We start from the raw sequence: 18,647 nt of genomic DNA, 5'->3' as shown, positions 1-18,647 counted from the left end.
TTTCATCAGTACTAGAACAGCACCTGGAAGTCCAGATTGGCACACCATTTTTATGCAAGAAACAGCTACTCAAGAACCATTCTCTAGATCTCTGGTAGCAATTTTTTGTAAAAATAACTATACATACAAAATATTTAAAATTATTTTTAGACATCGGCACAGTGGTAGGATTGATGAGCCACAAGAAGAGGGAAGATTCTGCACAAGAGACGGCAATAAGAATAATGGAGAAAAAACAGACAGAAAGATACAGATTACATAGTCCTACACCAAAGCATGCTAGCTTTTTCTTCTTCTTTTAACTTTTTCTTTTTATCCAAACTATACCCTTTCTAGGCTGTGCTACAATACTTCAACTATTGTAAATCATTTATACAAATCTTGTGTCAGACACAAATTCACTACAGCTGCCCCAGAATAGCTGAGATACAAGAGATTGGAAGAGACCAGATTGAGACACTGGCTGAAAAAACAGAAACAACTTATGGCACTGCAGATCATACCAAAAAGTTGCAGGAAGTTATGACACAAATTATAATCTGAAGAGATGAATTTGATATTCAGTATTTTCTCCCTCTCATTTCTGCAGTAAGTACTTTAATGACACATTTTAGCATAAACCCAGTAATTCCTGCTCCAGTTTCATGTATCCCATGTCATGGTCATTTTCTACTTCAGGGACAGCAGCCATTCATGAACATAAGCAGTTCAGTTCAGCAGCATGAACTTCCCTTCTCATCAGCAAACATTAAATGCGGTGATCTACATGCTTTAAATTGGGTTGGTTAAAATTTAAAACTCAATTCAGTTCTCCATGGGCTAGGATGACATTAAATCTGTAGGCAATATTGCTTTTATTGGTACTTCCTGATGTTTAGGATCTACTTTGTTATGCTGGTTGAAAAGGTGAGTTCAGTTTGGAGAGCTGGAATTCAGCTTCCCACTACCCACATGGAATGGGATGATTTGCCATAAAATGGCAAGATATGCTCCACAATTCTCAGAGAAGTTGTTTATGGACAGTGAAATTTCTATTCCATACACCACCAATACTCCCACTCCTTTCAGCCAAATACTTACATGTGTTCTACTCAGATTTGCTAGCTCAAGCTGAGACTTTTCCTTTTGATCTCCAAATCCCTTTTGAAGAATAAATCCTGCAGTACTTCTCTTATTTCCTACTTTGAAATACCTTCATTCACGCATATTTCTTCTAATTAAAATCTTTAAATTAAAATCCCTTCCTCAGTGATTCATTTTCTAACATCCATCATAACGCACCAAACTTCTATCCCCATCATCTCAGTTTCATTTGCGTTTCCTCCCAAGCCCCGAAAGACTTTGGCTTTACCGAACCCCTCACCTCGTCATTCTCTCCGCTTACATCATACACTTTCTCCTTTGTTGCCTGACAGCCTTTTCCTACTCCTTTCTCCTCTTCAGTTACCCCATTGGTACTCATTCCTCTCTGCCTTTCTGAACACCCTCCACGTAAAATTTGTCGGAAAACAAATATTTATCATTTATCCTCCCAGTCTGCAACCACTCTTCTCCGTCATGGGCAATTTTCCTCTTGATCTCCCAGATCCTTTCTCTTCTCCCAGACTTCCCGCGCCCGTACTCCCCCGTCCTCCTCCAGCATCTGTCCGCCGCCCCTTTTGTGCCCTCCACAACCCTTGTCCTACCCCAGCTCCTACCACACCTCCCGGTGCCTTTCCGGTAACCTGCTTCCAACCTCCCGGGCTGCCCCGGCAGAGCCCTGCCCCGCCACAACCCCAGCACAGGGCGAGGCGGCGGGAGGAGCCCCGCGCGATCCCCACTGTCCCTGCCGGCAGACCGCGGAGCACAGGGGGACAAGTCCGGGACTCGATGCAGCGGCGGTGGGAGGGATCCGCGGTGCCTCCCAGGGCCAGGCCCCATCGCAGCCCAGAGCTGCTGACTGCAGGGCCGCGGCGGCCCCAGTGCTCCCTCACCCGCCGCCGTGCGGCCGATGGGGGAGTCCCGTTTCCTTCGCGGCGGCTGAGACACGAGAGACAGCGACGGGGGAGCGAGCGCTTCCCCCGGCGGCGTGGGGAGGAGAGAGGGAGGGCACGGTGCCTTCCCCGCCCTCTCCCGGTGCCTCCTTCCCTCCCTCTCTCCCTGCCCGCCCCGCTGGCAAGGCAGCGCTGCCGTCCCGGCAGGACGGAGGAGGAGGCGCTGGCTGCGGGGAGGAAGCTGGATGAAGACTTGCGCCTCAGGGCGGGTTCGCCAGCCCCTCGGGCATGAAGGGGACGGTGGGGACTCTGCCCTGCTCTGCCGCCGAGCGGGGACATCAGGTAACCGCCCCGCACGCCTTGTCCCTGAGCCGTGAGCGCTTCCACCCCGTCCCGGCCCAGCCGCCGGGAGAGGGCGAGTGTCCCCTGAAAAGTTATCCTCGCACCGCTCGCCGCGGGGCGGAGCGCAGGGAGGAAGGCAGGGAGGCAGTCCGCGGTGTAGGGTTGCACAGCGGCTTGCTGGGCAAGAGCGGGGCTTGCGCCGGTTGCGATCTCCTGCTCTCAGCGCCCGCGGTTCGGCTGCGGCCGGCGAGAACTTTGCAGCGGGGCTGAGGGGCGGCGGAGCGGTGTCCATGCGGAGGGGCAGCTGTTTGCCGGGGGACCGACGCCGTGCCGGCGGGGTGCCCCGTCCCTCTGCGCGGCCGGGAGGGTCCTGCGTGTAACTTGTTTCACTCCGTGGTGCTTGTGGCCGTTCGTTACGGAGAGCGACGACTCAGTTTCCGGAGAAGGATGTGTGTGTCTGCTTGTGTCAGTTTAGGTATGTTGGGGAAGGAGAACAAACAGCGAAATCTTACCGGAAAGAAACGTGCAGTAAAATAGCAGTACACCTGAGACTCGAGTATGTTTGTTGTGTTATGTGATGTACCTGTAAACGCACGGCTTCTGCTTTTGAATCACACTTTGCAAGGGCTTTTTAGCTGAACATCTGCGGGTTAAGTAGACACTTTTAATAAAATACGTGGATTTTCATTGACACTGTTGGAGATTATGTTCCATTTTAAATGTTTCCCAGTTATGCCCCGCCCCCCCCGCTCATAGTCAGATTCGTATTTTTTGCTTAGTTCTTCTAAAATAAAGAATAAAAAGTGAGCAGTGTGCCCCACAGAGGGTCTAGCTGCTTTTGCTACACAGTGAAAAAAACAATATTGAGCAACCATAAAGAAAACCAACAAAACCTAGGAAGGAAGGTATGCTTCAAAAGCCGCCTTCCTCACCAATCCTAACAAAGAGTAGATTGCAGACTGCCCTGAGAGTGAAAAGATTTAAGTAGTTTCTAATAAGGCGAGGTCCCCCTTACAGAGAATGTTCTGCACGAACCCCCTTGGTTACATCCGAGATGTTTTGCCTTAAGAATTACCAGCTGCAGTTCTGGTTCGCTTACAGATACTCAAGTACCAAGGTGATCCCACAATGTTGCAAAAGCAAGGAAAAACTTAAATGCAACAAGCTTAATTTTGTCAGATCAGAAAAGTATGTATAGCTTTTCGGTTTCTTGGATTTTGTTTTGTAATGTTGTTTAGGTTTTTGAATAAATTAGGTCACACTTAGGAGAGCATTCAGAAGCAGACTCAAATGAGCAACATGTCTGTTACTGCAGGTAATGCCAGTGAGTGTTCCTTGGACATTGATAAAGCACTATACTTACAGTGATTTTCAGATTGGGACTCTTTTAATAAACACACAGTTATATTCTCTAAGAAGGTCTATCACAGTTAATGACCCAGTGCAGCTTTGAGACTGTTTTACGTATGCTCAGTTTTTTATTAATGGAATTTTATATTGCGTTAAGCTGAGAGGACTGAGGAAAGAGAAGTATAGACATATGTAAATTTGAAATGGTTCCCACTTTTCCCACTTTTGTGTGTTTTGTTCTCTGGTGCTTTTTGTTTTCTGGGATTTTGTGCAAGTGGCAGACTTTATTAAACATATAAAACTTATTTTCTATTGTGAAATTTTCTATAGTCCTTTTTAAAAAAGATAGAGCTCACTAAGGAATTGCCATTTTTATTGAAATCATGACAGTTAAAACTTGGTTTGCTCAGAAGCAAGCATATGTAGTAGATTAAAAGAAGGTGTCATTCTAAGCTGTCATTGACTAACTTTTCAAAGTGTTTTTCTTGTGAATCTATTGCTTGCCCATAGGTACTATATGATGTATCAGTGTGGGTATTACTGTCCCTTATCAACTGTCATAAAACCCAAAGTAGGAGTCATATGTATTTCTGTTATGAGGGTTTTATTACAAAACATCACAGCTTTCAAGGAAAGAAGGTGCTCTTGAGGCTTCTAGTGCAGAAATTCTTTTTAATACAACATTTTTCACTGAGTGACCAAATACTTTTTCCTGAGTGTCAAAATACACCAGGGCAATGTACCTTGTAATCATATCATGTATACTATTTGTAATTAAAATGCTGTCCACAAACCTCATGAAAATTACCAAGGTAATGTAAGTGCTTTGGTTTCTGACAGTTACTCATAATAGGTGACTTTAGTCAGGAAATAATGGGGAACAATATCATAGAATAGCTTGGGTTGGAAGGGACCTTCAGAGGTCATCTAGTCCAGCCCCCCTGCAGTGAGCATGGACATCTGCAACTAAATCAGGTTGCCCAGAACCACATCCAGCCTGGCCTTGAATGTCTCCAGGGATGACACCTGGGCAACCTGTTCCAGTATTTTACCACCCTTATTGTAAAAAGTGTCAAACCATAGAGCTGTTTGATTAACTACTATGTTTTAGGTAATTTCTAAAGGTCATGCGAGGTCAACATTTGTACACATTTATGAAAACATTAGAGGAAAACTACAAGTATTGTTTAAAAAAACCTTAATCTCTGTTATGGGTGTATGTCCCTGAAAATCTTAGTAATCCACAGTCTCTTAGCAAATTGTCATTATATTAAATGTGATATGGAGACCTCATAGCAGCCTTCCAGTATCTGAAGGGGGCCTATAAGGATGCTGGGGAGGGTTTCTTCATTAGGGACTGATAGGACAAGGGGTAATGGGTTAAAGTTTAAACAGGGGAAGCTTAGACTGGATATAAGGAGGAAGTTTTTTATTGTAAGGGTGGTGAGGCACTGCAAAGGGCTGCCCAAGGAAGTTGTGAGTGCTCCATCCTTGGCAGTGTTCAAGACCAGGTTGGACAGAGCCTTGGGTGGGATGGTTTAGTGTGAGGTGTCCTTGCCCACGGCAGGGGGGTTGGAACTAGATGATCTTGAGGTCCTTTCCAACCCTAACTATTCTATGATTCTATGTTAAATTTTACCTATTTTCTGCTAGTATGTAGAGGTTTAGATTTAACACAATGATGCTGAACATCTAATTATTTATTTTCCACTTCAGTGGAGAAACTCACCATAATGTTCCAAATTAATGTATTTGTCAATAGTGCTGTTGATTAAAGACACATAGCATGTATCAGCCTTTGAATTTGAATTACTTTTGTATATTGCAACATATTTGGGAATTTTTGTATGATTTACATAAATTACATGTGGTTGTGCATTAAGCATTCCCTACTTCTGAAGATGAATATTTATTATAAACAAATCTGAAAACTTCATAATATCCTGTCTATGTAACTTTGGGACACAACTTGTTTTCTAACAGTTGTTCTACAGAGTTTGGACTTTATATAGTAAACAACATTGCTTTTTAATATTGTAAAAAAATTACTGGTAAAAACATGTTTCTCTGTGCTGTAGAAACGTAGATAGGTTTTAGAATAGGAGTTTTGGGGGAAAAGTTTCAAGCTTAAAGAAACTGTATGTGTACAAAACAGAAACATGCATTAATTACAAAAACAGACGAAGTGGCATATATATATGTTTATGCCACACCCTATGGCAGTTTTGTAAACAAATTTCCAACTTTCTTTTGTGAAAAATCATAAGGTAATTGTGTTTCCCTGTGTTAATTTCTTCAGACACAACACTTTTTCAGGCTTTGATGTTTTGCATGCAGATTTTTGCTAGAAGGTTTGAAGATGCCTGTGTTTTTTTATATGTATTTTTCACAATGTAGGTGGACATGCACATACATAAAAAGTACGCAGTCTTTACCTGGTGCCAATTTAAAAAACTGCACATATTGATTAAATGACAGGAAAAGAGAATAGAAATTGAAAGATTTGTCTGATTTTTTTTTATTTCATTTTTTTTCCTGGAATCTCCTACTCCGCTCTCAAAAACAAACTCCCCAAGGTCATTTGAGAAATGAGGTTGTAGCCAGTCTTGAAAAGCGTATGGTAGCAGTAACTGTGAAAGTCCAGAGGTGGCCCACCACTTCCTCCTTGTTATTTGAGCTGATACTGGGTTCTGAAGCCTTCTGGTCTTTAGAAAGAGGGTTCAGTTTTTAGAAAACCATTTACGATGCCTTGGCACTGGCCAGAGACATCTTCTTGTCTGAAGTGCAGGGTCATGTTATTACTTCTCTTGGGACATTCATTGTTGGATGACCTGTGTTCTTCACAGTCGTAGAAAGAAGTCGAGTTCTTCTAAGGATTTCAGGCATGTGATGAGTTCACTAAGCCTTCTAGATAGTGAGATCTCCTTCTTCCTTTAGCTCAGTGGCTGCCTAACGCAAGGTCATCCCAGGAAGTTCTTTAGTTGCTGTTTTCAGTGCAAGACAAGTCCAGCTGAAAAAACATTAATGGTCTTGTCAGTGTGGAGAACACTTTCCTGTTCTTATCAGTCTATAACATTCTTTGAGGGATTATAGACACTCATGTTGTGATTCTGCCAGCTTCCTTCTAGGGGCCTGAAACCAGTGGGCATTGGTGGGAAGACACATTATGGTTGGGGAATTACTTCTGTTTGTATGGTAGGAATGATAGTGTCTGGTATGTGTACTGTATGGTTGCATACATATTCCTGGTGCTTTATATTCTCCAACTAACATTTTGTGGTAAATTCACTTTTTATAGTAAATGGCAGCTGCTTGAGCATTGAGTGATTAATTCTTCAGACATCAGGGCTTCCCTTTTTTTGACAGGTTAACAAACTCATGTCAGTATGCTGTTTCACTTTTCTCTGTCAGTGAAAATCTGGATGCTTACTGCATAGGTTGGGATTTGTCTGAATCAAGATCAGTGATGTTCAGAGAAGCTGTTGATTTGTTTCAATATTTTGAGGTTCAGAAGTCCAAAATGTACACAAAGTATTCTTACATCAACTTCAGAAATCGCTGATGAGAGATGAGAACTCTGGATAGTACTGTGTACTATGTAAACCAAAAAGCAAGGGGAACTGGGTTTCATTTGTCAAGAAAACATGATGGTTTGGATATATCACCAGTGAAATTAACTTTTTATCATTTAGTTTACCTGGTTTGTCAAAGTCTTACGCATGTATTCACAGGATTTTTGTTTTGTTTGTGTAAGTGTAGGGTTGGGTTTTTATATTTGGTTGTTTTTTAATAGTTTTGTCTCTTTTGAAACTACGTTGCAGGATTTTATTTTGAATTTGTTGCTTTAAAAAAAGTATTAATGTATTCAAAATACAGGTGAAGATTCTTCTAAAACAAAAGAGAGGGTTTAACTTCTTTAGCAGTTTGTCCCAGGCAAAAATACCTTGCATGTCTTCACAGTTTTGCATTAGGGAGATGATAGTCTGCAGTAAAGCCTTAGTTTGGAGAAAGGAAGGTGAGACATAGGTTTTCTGCTCTTACCTGGAAGAATGGTAAGCTATATGGATCACTTCAAATGATGTGTATAGCACCTAACTTTATAATTGCAATCATAAAAATATACACATCTGGTTTTAGCACAGCATTTGATGCTTTGGCTTCAGCACCCAGTTTCCTAAACAGTTGAAGAATTATGAAGAACAATTATGTCATTCTGCAGGGAGAGAGGATTCTTTCTAGACTGTTTAATTTTTTTTAATAAATGGTACAATTTTAAGTGAAAAATACATGCCCTAAGGGAGGTTCCACTTTTAACTGACAGAGCAGAACTAACTTGTATGTGTCTATGAATCATTTGCTGGTTTTATGAAGCTCTCTTTCTGCTTTACATTGTCACCAGCATTAGCAGGAAGGATGATGAGCATCTTTGTTCCAGTTATTCTATAATAGACAGGAAGATGGATGTTCAAAATAAAAAATAAATTAAAAAAGGCAGGAGACACTATAAAAACCTCTTGAATCCCAGTGAGCTGAATTTTAGCAACTCTTACCCTGTCCTCTACTGACTGTGAAAAGTCAGATTTTTTTTTGCATCTGGACTTTGTGCATTTTTTTTCTGGCCTGGGATTTGATAATTTCGGAGGAGTAGTTCATTCTAACAAGGCACTATTTGTAGACAGAAATTCCCTGCGGAAGCCCTTTGTCATGTTGTTGTCACTTGTTTTCACTTACACTGTTTAAAGTTCTGTTCTACAAAGGGTGGTTTTGATGCTTGCTGCTGTTTTTGTCCTCCCCCTTCACATACCTACAATGAGCATAAGCTTTTAAAGAGCTGCTTTGAGATTTAAAGGAGCGGGTTTTCCAAACTGCTTGTACCAAATCTGACTGAGGTCTCCTTTACTAGCAATGAGAGGGAACTAGGAATATTCCTAGTCTATTTGTTAAAAGCTTCAGCATACCTTGCCATATGATATGACATAAAGAATTCTGGAATAGTGTCATAGGAAATAATTGCATGCGTTTTATCTCCTGTCGTAAACAAAGAACACATGCAAATGAACTATCAATTAATTTCCTCAAAGTTTCTAAAATATTTATTACCAAAAACTCACAAAGAGCCTGAGTTGTAGGAGAAAAGTCTGAGAGGTTCCTTAAATACCTGGGAAAGGAGAGTGGGAATAAATGGTTAATTATTTTTTTACTCCAGATGAGACAGGTTATCAGTGATGTGTTGGAATAAGAGATACCGGAACATACACTATTCAGTGAACTCATAAATTATTTGAAGAAGAAAGCTAGTAGGAAAGTGAGAACTTTAGCTGAATAATAGTGAATTAATCAAGGTAGTTGCTACTAAAGCAGCAGTATTATTTTCTGGGCATGTAACATTAATTCTCAGTAGATGCTAAGTAATTTCTCAAAGGATCTTTGCTTTAGCTCTTGCCCCCAGTCATCTGTTTTTGAGCATTGTTGGATGCTCAAAGAGGAGTACTGGAATTATTGAGTGGAACTTTCTGAAAATGTGAGTTCACAGCTCAGTGATGATCAGAAAATTGAATGGAATGTTACAAATTAGTAGAATAGGAACCTAAAGTAATATAAAAAATGTATAATGGAAAAAAGGTGGTTATGTTTCTGTTAATTTTAAGTGCCATAGGCACTTAAAGTTATTCTAACTCAAAAAAGATACAGGTTTCGAAACAAACTGGGGACAGGCAGGAAACATACTGAGGAGATGCTATACATTCTTCAACAGATGATAGAATATATTACAGCTCTTTGGCTTGTGAAAGAGGTGCTGAAAGATAATGTGACAGAAGTCCGTGACATTGAGTGACATGAAAAAAGGTGATCAGCTCATTATTCACCGTTTCTCATTGTTTGATAACAGTTGGTGAATTTATCTGTCAGCAATAAAATGAAACTATTAATTAATTAATTTGTCAAACTCATTGTCACACACGTGTCGTAGTAGACACGTATATAAAGGACTTCAAAGCTGAGTATTCAGATTGATGGACTGTGAGTTCACTGGTAGCCATCAGGTGGAGATGGTCCAGAGAGAGTTTCTGGGCTAGGAGGTCTCTTAGTATCAAACATGGATAGAAGAAAATGCCAGTGATGAAAGTGTCAGTTCTTGACTAATTTTTTACTTTATTTTCATAAGCATCTTTTTGTCAGAAACAAAATAGTGACTTGATATATAAAATTTGGCCACCATTGTATTCAGCTGTATGCTATGGATACAGCATTCAGCTGCAAATGGACATCTGCCTCAGAGGAACGTGTTCAGATAGTCTACTGAATCATAGAATCAACTAGGTTGAAAAAGACCTTTAGGATCAAGTCCGACTGTTATCCCAGGACTGCCAAGTCCACCTCTAAACCATGTCACTAAGGGCCTCATGTACACGTTTTTATGAACACTTGGAGTCAACTTATTATTTTGTCAAGTATAGTGTTTTAATTCAAGAACATTCAATGTTTACTCTTCAGCCTGTATAAAATCACAGCCCAAAATCGAGGTGATCTGAACTGCTTTTTACTCCTTTGAACTAAAACATCATTAATGGTCATGATGTTAAGTTGTGATATTACTTGGTCTAAATACCACTGAAAAAAGGCAAAAAAAAAAAAAAAAAGCTGTGGTTTGCGGGATAAGTAGATTCCTTCATCACTCTTTTTTTAAGGGTGAAATTACTAGGACATTTAAGTCAAGTTTTGCAGAGAATTTACCCAAGATACTGATACAAACTTTTCCTTTTAAAAAAGATCATTTCAGGTTAAGCGCTGTAGATGTGCTTCAGTACTTGATGCAACTGAACGTTGCTTTGAAATCTATGACAGTATTATAGTATTATTGCACAGGTCTTGATTCTTATGCGAGAGCATACATTAAGATATTTAAAATGCAGTTAGAGGTATTATGTTTTAAGGAATATAGTTGGTTTCATGTTAATATTGAGCATTGCATGTTCAGGATTATAGCAAACTTGAGGCCACAAAAATCTTGAATTCTAACTTTTCAAAAGAAAGGTGAAGTCAACTTCACTCAGACCATCAGTGAAAATTCCCTCTGCTGCCCCACAGCACCCTCCAGCTAAAATAAAAGGGCTTCAAGGAAAGTGTATACATTGATGGGAAAATGTCTTTTTTTCTATTCTTTAGTAATACTCTTTTGTTAGCATATGCTGTCGACTTAACAGCAAATTTGACTGATGGCTGAGAACAAAATAGCAGTCTCATCAGACCTGCCTTTTTAGGGGCAGTCATTATACTTCTGAAGTGTCTGCAGTAACCCATCAACATGGGTTATTGAGTTCTTAATACTGTATAATTATGATATATGTGTGATTCTGCTCTTTGTCCAGCTTGCACCTGCCTTTCTAATGTGTAGAGACTCTTTTAATGAGAATAGTAATAAATTGTACTTTTTGAAACACTAGCCTTTGAGTAATAAAGGAGGTATATATAGATGCTAAGGGAATTTTCACTGTCATTGCTTTCTTATTCCCATAAGTGAAGCTTAATATTAAATCTGGGACAAATGAAATATTTATACCAAAAGAAAACATCCCTCCTTTTAAGTGTGGTGCTGTGCGTCTGTATTATCTTGTAGTTAGAATCATAGAATAGTTTGGGTTGAAGGGACCTTCAGAGGTAACCTAGTCCAACCTCCCTGCAATAAGCAGGAACATCTTCAACTAGACCAACTTGCCCAGAACCACATCCATCCTGGCCTTGGGTGTCTCCAGCGATACTGCATCCAACACCCTCACTGTAAAAAATTCTTTCCTCATGTCCAGCCTGAATCTCCCCTGTTTTAGGTTCAACCTAAAAGATTCAACTATTGCCCCTTGTCCTGTCGCTATAGTTAGCTAGTTAAGCCTTACGATTGCTAAACTCTTGCGAGTTTTGGGATTATTTTGTGGTAATCTCTCTAAGAATCAGGGGGTATCTTAACACTTTTTCTTGGAATTGTTACTGTCATTATACAGTGTCTCTTACACAGTGCTTATTGAAGTCTTTGGGATATTTTGAAAGTGTGTAAATTCTAGCTTTTTTTTTCTTTTTTTTTTTTTTTTCCTTTTTTTTCCCCCTGGATTTGTATTCAGGGTTTTCTTTTTTTTTTTTTTTTGGGGGGGGGGGGTATCTGAATAGCAGGTTAACTTGCAGCCTGTTCAGTCAGTAACCCCAAACCAGCATCTCATTATTGTTTGCTCAGCTGAGTCCAAAACTATGCTAATAACAAATCCATTCAGTCCCCCATTCCAACAACAACAACAACAGCAACAACAACAAAAGGCAAGTGTGCATAAGCATGCCAGTAAATTCATGTCTCAGGTTGGTTATATACTTGGCACCTGCACATAGGTCTTTGAGCATGCCAGACTTCTATCTGTGATGAATGCAAAACTGATTGAAGACCTTATATTGCTAGATAATTATTTTTGGCCATGCATGCTGATTTATGCTTTTTCTTTAGTTTTATCATCAGGTGAACAAGTGCAGAACTTCTTTCTGTTTTTTCCAGCCCATGTTTCCAGCAGACATTTGCTGCATCCACTCTTGGCTGGCAGGCTTACTTCAGACTCCATGCCTATCCAAAAATCAGCTTCCCATGCAAATATCCAAGAGCTGAGGCCATCTGTGAAATCTGCTTCTCATTTATCCATCATTAGGGCTTATTGATTGTACTGTCATTTTCAGGTATAATCTCTGATTCAGGGTCAGTCTCTACCATGAGTACTGCACCTTCAAGCTCACTGTGTAAATGATGAGCATGGACTCAGAGTCTTTTCTGCACAGTGTGCAGAAAATCCTAATTAACAGCAGAAGTGACTAAATTAAAATATTTTTTATGATTGCGTACAAAATTCTGTTTTCATTTAAATAGCAGCTCCATGAGGTTTTGGAATACCTAGTGAGGCTATGGGAATACAGCTTTGGATGAGTTCACTACAAGCTTACCTTACAGCTGTGTCTCAGTAATTTTTCCTGGCAATTATGGTTTTATTCATGCGACAAAAAGTACTAAGAAGATAATACAGACCTAGTAGTTAGCAGAAGACTACTCCTTGGAACCTTGAATTTGTCTTGGCAGTTTGACCTACTATGTGGTTTTTCTGTCTCTTATAAGTTACAACAGTCAAATTAATGTTATTCACAGAACCTAAGGCAGCTACAGATACTTCTGACATAGAATCATAGAATCATAGACTCATAGAATGGTTAGGGTTGGAAAGGACCTCAAGATCATCTAGTTCCAACCACCCTGCCATGGACAGGGACACCTCTCACTAAACCATCCCACACAAGGCTTCATCCAACCTGGCCTTGAACACCGCCAGTGATGGAGCACTCACAACCTCCCTGGGCAACCCATTCCAGTGTCTCACCACCCTAACAGGAAAGAATTTCCTCCTTATATCCAATCTAAACTTCCCCTGTTTAAGTTTTAACCCATTACCCCTTGTCCTTTCTCTACAGTCCCTGACAAAGAGTCCCTCCCCAGCATCCCTATAGGCCCCCTTCAGGTACTGGAAGGCTGCTATTAGGTCTCCACGCAGCCTTCTCTTCTCCAGGCTGAAAAGCCCCAAGCGAGACATGTCTCGCATGTGCAGATTTTTCACAGGGATAAACATCCTACTGAAACATCATCTCAAATATGAAGGTATCTCTTAGCTGTCTGCATAAACGGGATCCTTCCTGTGAATTGTGAACTTACTAAGGAATTTCAAATCCAGCTTCAAGTTATTGCGACCTGCTAAACCTTTGGAAAGATTCAAAGATTATCACACACACTATCTTAAACCCTGATCTGTGATAGTGTTTTTTTCTGAGAAATAATCTGTCAGCTTTCATCTTATTTACCAGAGGAACAGCATAATTGTCACTATGCATATTTAAATACTGTGCTTGTAGCTGATAAAACCTTTAGGAAAAGACATCCAAGACTACTTTTGAAGTAGACAATTGGGGCATAATTTAGTTGACTGAAGGGCCCTATGTTGTCCTAACCAGCCAGAAATTGTTGCTGTAGGAGGACAGGACTCTTCCATATTTGATGGCTACATGTAGATGCCTCAGGTGCTCTAAGGCACCTAAAATACCATTTTCTTTTTTTTTTTTTCCTGGCAACTGAGAAAGTCATCCATTGACAGAGTTGATGGATGGATGCATCCATGTTGATTCCCCCTTCCACCCCCCATCCACGTTTCACACTCCCACCAACCTGCCAAGGCAAGCGCCATGTGCTTACTATGGTGGAAGAAACCACTGGGTTTGCCAACAGAGTGAGGTCAGCCATTGCTCTCCAAGGAGGACTGACTGAACTTCTCTGGGATGGAGGGTCAAGAAGATGTGCACTGAAAAGAGTAGACTATAAATGGAGTAAATGGGCTGCACTAATTACAGTTCGATTGTAAGCCTTCTCTATCATGTGACCTGGAAGAAGAATGATTTTAAATGGGGTCCTGAGCAACAACAAACCTTTGAGCAGCAACTGAAAACATCAGCCTTATCAACACTGTTCCCAGGCCAAAAAAAAAATGAAAACATAGCACTGCACTAGCTACTAAGAAGGAGAAAAATGACTGCTACTGCTGAACCCAGGACAACATCTTTATGTGAATTACACTTTCATTTCCCAAACCCAAAATGACACTTCTTGAGATTTTTCAACAGCAAAATGTGCATGTGTATGTTATTTTGATCAATATGGAATTGTTGTTACTCTAAATAAGATTTTGTGGACTGCATTGTGAAAAGGTATTTATGTATATAACTACAAATATATTCCATATATTGGCCTTTCTTCCCCTTTTTTCTACCTGAAATCTTCTAACTTTGGAATCTGAGTTCATCAGGAATTTACTGATAAAGGAAAGAGTTCAAAGTGGTTTTACTTTGATATCAGAGTTTTGGGATGCATGCAATATCTGTGCTGCCTCAGTTGACCTCACTGATTCAAAATTACCAGGTTGTCTTTTTGTGGTGCATAAAAACATGAATGATGAAAATGAAAGAAAAGTATGACAATTTAAAAAAAGTACATAAGCAATAGGCAACTATTTCTTTCTTAATTCTTTTCCATTCTGCAGCATTCTCCAAAGACAATTACCATATGAAAGCAGTAAGTTAACTAAAAACATCAGTGAAAATATTATTTTATCTGCAATCATGTGAAAAAAGAAGAAAATGCATACCTGACAATGAGTGGACTGACTGAATCTGGTACAACTGATAGCTAGTAGCAAGCTATCTGCAATCAGCTGCAACAGACATCTCATACAAGTTGCCTGATCCTGATAATATTCATCCTTTTGAATAGCTTATTAATGCAGACAGTATTCTAAAGGAGATGCTGGTATGTCTTTTCCTCCTGTTAGTTTTACATGTAAACTCATTTAGCCTTGAGTACGTGAATTATGCTTTTGCACAATATAGGTCTTTAATGAGAAAAAAAATAATAATCATGAGAGCTAATTGAGATGCTGCAGGCTTTTGTCACAGGAAAGCAATTGGTACTGTATGAGAAACAGGGACAACGGGTGATATCTTCAGTAGTCGCAGAAGATTAGGGAAACAGGGTGATGAGAATGGAAAGAAAAGATTATCTCCTTTTCTTGTAGAACAGTCTTGCACTGTATCAGTATTTTCTAGAATCAGTTGACAGGAACAAATGAGAATCTTGAACTAGGTATTAATAATGGGAAGCGCACAACATTAGAATATAAAAATGTCTGAAAGCTACTCAAAGCACTTTCATTTATCTACTCATAATAGGTGTCCTGGCTGAGTTTTAACATGCTACACTAGGACACTATTAAATATGACATTATTTGAAGAGGACTCTTGAAACAGCTTACAAAATCACAAAACTAATTAAATAACTAAAATGAAATTCTCTATTTCTGAATGTATGTATTTGCCAATATACTCTAAACTTTAATGTTACATGTTCTTTGTCTGTACTGATAACTACTTTTAAACTCAAGAACTGCCTCATACTGAGAAATACCTGAGTTATTATGAAAAATTAAGCAAAAGATTCTAAAACTAGTGTTTGAGTTGGTAGTAGAGCAGCTGAAAGTGGGAAAGTTTAAATTTATCTTTTTTGTATCAAGTTTTCCTGCATTATATTTCACTTTAAAAAAAATCTGGGGATCAGATGTTTAATTATATGGTGATGACTCTCTATGAAAATAATGTTTGTGACACTTGTAAATGGTACAGTGTTCAGATAATAATCCAACAGGAAATACTGAAGGAGAAGTAGCTGAAATGCTTTTTTCTCCAGGGAAGAGTTCCATTTCCTGTAGGTAGACACAGGTGAGCTCATCTCTACAAACTAAGCAAAAGAATAACTTCTATTTCACAGTTGTTGCATCTTACAATGTTCACTATTCAGTTAAGAGCTGAAATGAAGTGGTTTTGGTCATATGGCAGGTTAATACCCAGGTGGTAGTTCTGGTGGTCTGTGTTGACTTGTTATCTAATCAAGAAAATTTTTATGTCTTTCCAATTTTTAAGTAGTAGTACTAAATTTTGCTAAGTTGAATTTTCAGTAATTATCTCTATTCATTATAAAATCATTAAATGAAGGTTCAAAACCTTTTTGGTTCTTAAGGAAAATGGAAAATTCTCTAAGATTCCAATGATTGTTAGTAGCAAGTGCTTCCCATTTACTCCTATGAAATACTGTGTATCTGCCTCCTTTCTGATGGGATACTCCTGTTACTCTGTTCAGGGATACAAGATTTTAATAGCTTTTGCTTGTGTAATGCTAAAATGACTGTCATTGCCTTTATGATTTAGTTAATTTTTATGCTTTCTTTTCGTGATAATTTTAAAACCTAATTAATAAAACCTGTAAATGTTACATTGTCTCCTCATGTGAGTTGTCGTCATCCATACCTAGTGATACAGCCCTGTATCACTTGAGTAAATGGAGATGCTTATGGCATTAGATTGTCCTCTCAACTATTTATGTTATTACTAGGCCGTTGAAACACATTTTTTAATGGATTTGCTAGCTGTCAGCTATTCCACAAGACACTTAAAGATTTGAGAATTTTGAGTTGAATTTCATACTGTTTGCAGGAAGGTACCTTTCCACCTGGCTGTTTAATCTTCCTCTTTTCATATTTCTGCCTATTTCTCCATATATTGTCCTATTCCATTATCTGCACTTGTTTCTTGCCAGTGTGCTTTAGTGCTGCAGATTGTTTCCATCTTCACCTTTTCTTACTCCTTTCCTTTTGTTTGCTTCAGTCATCTATTTCCTGGTTTCTTTTGCATGTTTTCACCCATCTTCATGTCTCTTTATTTGTAAGACAATTTTATCACTTATCTTTAGGTATAGATATATATATCTCTATAGTGTGTGTACATATATATATATAAACATATATCTATAAAGTATAGATAACTTTTTCTTTCTATTAATTTACTCAGCATAAGCCAGTTAAACTTTGAAAGCCCAATGAAAAGCTGCCTGGCCTTGCTGCAGAGCAAAATTACGTAGTAAGCTGCAGTAACTGAAAGGCGACACTGCAGAGAAAGTTTTGTGTAGCCTAGGGAAAGATTTCGCATTAAGAAGTTCAAGAAGGTCATTGCAGGTTAGTTTTAAGTAAGATGCAGGTTAAACATTTTGTTACATGAGTTTCCTTGAGCTTTGACTTAATAAAGAATCTGTAAGTGTAGTTAGTGTATTGTAGGAAATAAAAACATAGTCTTTCTCATTACAGCTGTCATAAGAAATCGTGAGTTTTGTTTCAATTAGTTTGATAGTTCTAAATTTTATGTCTTCTCCATCATCATTATTGAATGATGCTCTGTCCCACTAAGAGATATTTGGATTTTTTCCTTTGCAGAAGTGTCTGTTTACAGGCAAGAGAACATTCTACTCACTAGTGCTTTTTCCCAGAATTAAACAAATATAATTAAAGCTGTGGTTCTGGTGACTTCGTTCTTGAATAGTTTGTCTGCAGAAGTAAGGCACAAAGCCATTTCATGCCATTCAGAGTGCCTCATGTCTGCCAGAATATTTGGCTTACATTTTAATAGCAAATCTGACATAGATTTGATGTAAATACAGAGAATACATGCATATTACTGGGAAGTGGTACTCTGGTGGTGTGTTTAATTTTATAACAGAATCATAATGTCCTAACTTCTGTAAATACCAGACTAAATAGAGCCCATCTTTCCAAGAGGATAGATCTCATAGCTTATTTAGTGACAGGAGACACTTATGCCTTGTAACCTTTTGTTCACTGGCAAGAAGGCGTAGTGTTCCTTAGAAGTGTCAAACTATATTGCAGTCATGTAAGAATCCAATTATCTGTTTTTAACTTTTCCAAATCCTTCTTTTTTTTTTCAATGACCAGCCAAGCTGCAATTGTAATGAGAATTCACAGGCTTACTGCAGCAGATAGATGTCAGAATGAACATTTTTATAACTGGGATAAAAGCTGTTGTGTTTTATGACAAGTCCTTCTTATTATCTTGTTTACCTTCAGCAAGGTATGGCAGAATGGAATCCTGTGTATAGTAACATTACCTTAGAGAAGCTTCAAGGAACAGCCCCCTTTTGGTGTGTGTATATCTAAAAAAAATAATAATAAATAAAATGTGTGTGTATATATATAAGCAAACACTTTTTTATGTTTTGATTACGTATTTACTTTTTTAGCTAGACTTGCTGATACATTTTGGTATGAAATATTTCCTGCCTACACAATCCCTTTTTCACATTTATGTCAAACTTGAGTTGGTAGTAACATTAAAGTTTCTGTAGCTTAACCATGGAAGCACCTTATCAAACTGCATGGTGTCAAAGCAGCTTGACCTTGCATGTAATTGCTAATCAAAAGCAGTCGTAGAAGGCAGTTTAGATATTTCAACTGAACAAAAATACCATCTTTGTTTTCCTTTAGAAGTAGCAAACAAGGTCACAGTAACTGGCCAAGGAGAAAG

The 18,647-nt window shown here is 39.0% G+C and overlaps 1 protein-coding gene across 5 annotated transcripts in view; it reads left to right on the top strand.

Annotated features, from left to right (window-relative positions):
• The first annotated feature begins 2,119 nt into the window (after nucleotides 1-2,119).
• SGCG (sarcoglycan gamma) overlaps nucleotides 2,120-18,647 on the top strand; it is a 126,895-nt gene continuing 110,367 nt past the window's right edge. For 3 of the 5 annotated variants that reach the window (XM_065678537.1, XM_065678536.1, XM_065678535.1), the window contains exon 1: nucleotides 2,123-2,315. The gene's annotated coding sequence lies outside the window, so the exon portion shown is untranslated. Of the gene's footprint in view, nucleotides 2,316-18,647 lie in introns of all 5 variants that reach the window. The other 2 variants (XM_065678538.1, XM_065678534.1) reach the window with 2 other exon arrangements.

The sequence above is a fragment of the Lathamus discolor genome, chromosome 4 (assembly GCF_037157495.1).
Source record: "Lathamus discolor isolate bLatDis1 chromosome 4, bLatDis1.hap1, whole genome shotgun sequence".
In the NCBI taxonomy this organism is placed as follows: Eukaryota; Metazoa; Chordata; class Aves; order Psittaciformes; family Psittacidae; genus Lathamus; species Lathamus discolor.
The sequence above is the reverse complement of the archived record's forward strand: the minus strand, read 5'-3'. Positions and strand labels throughout refer to the sequence as shown.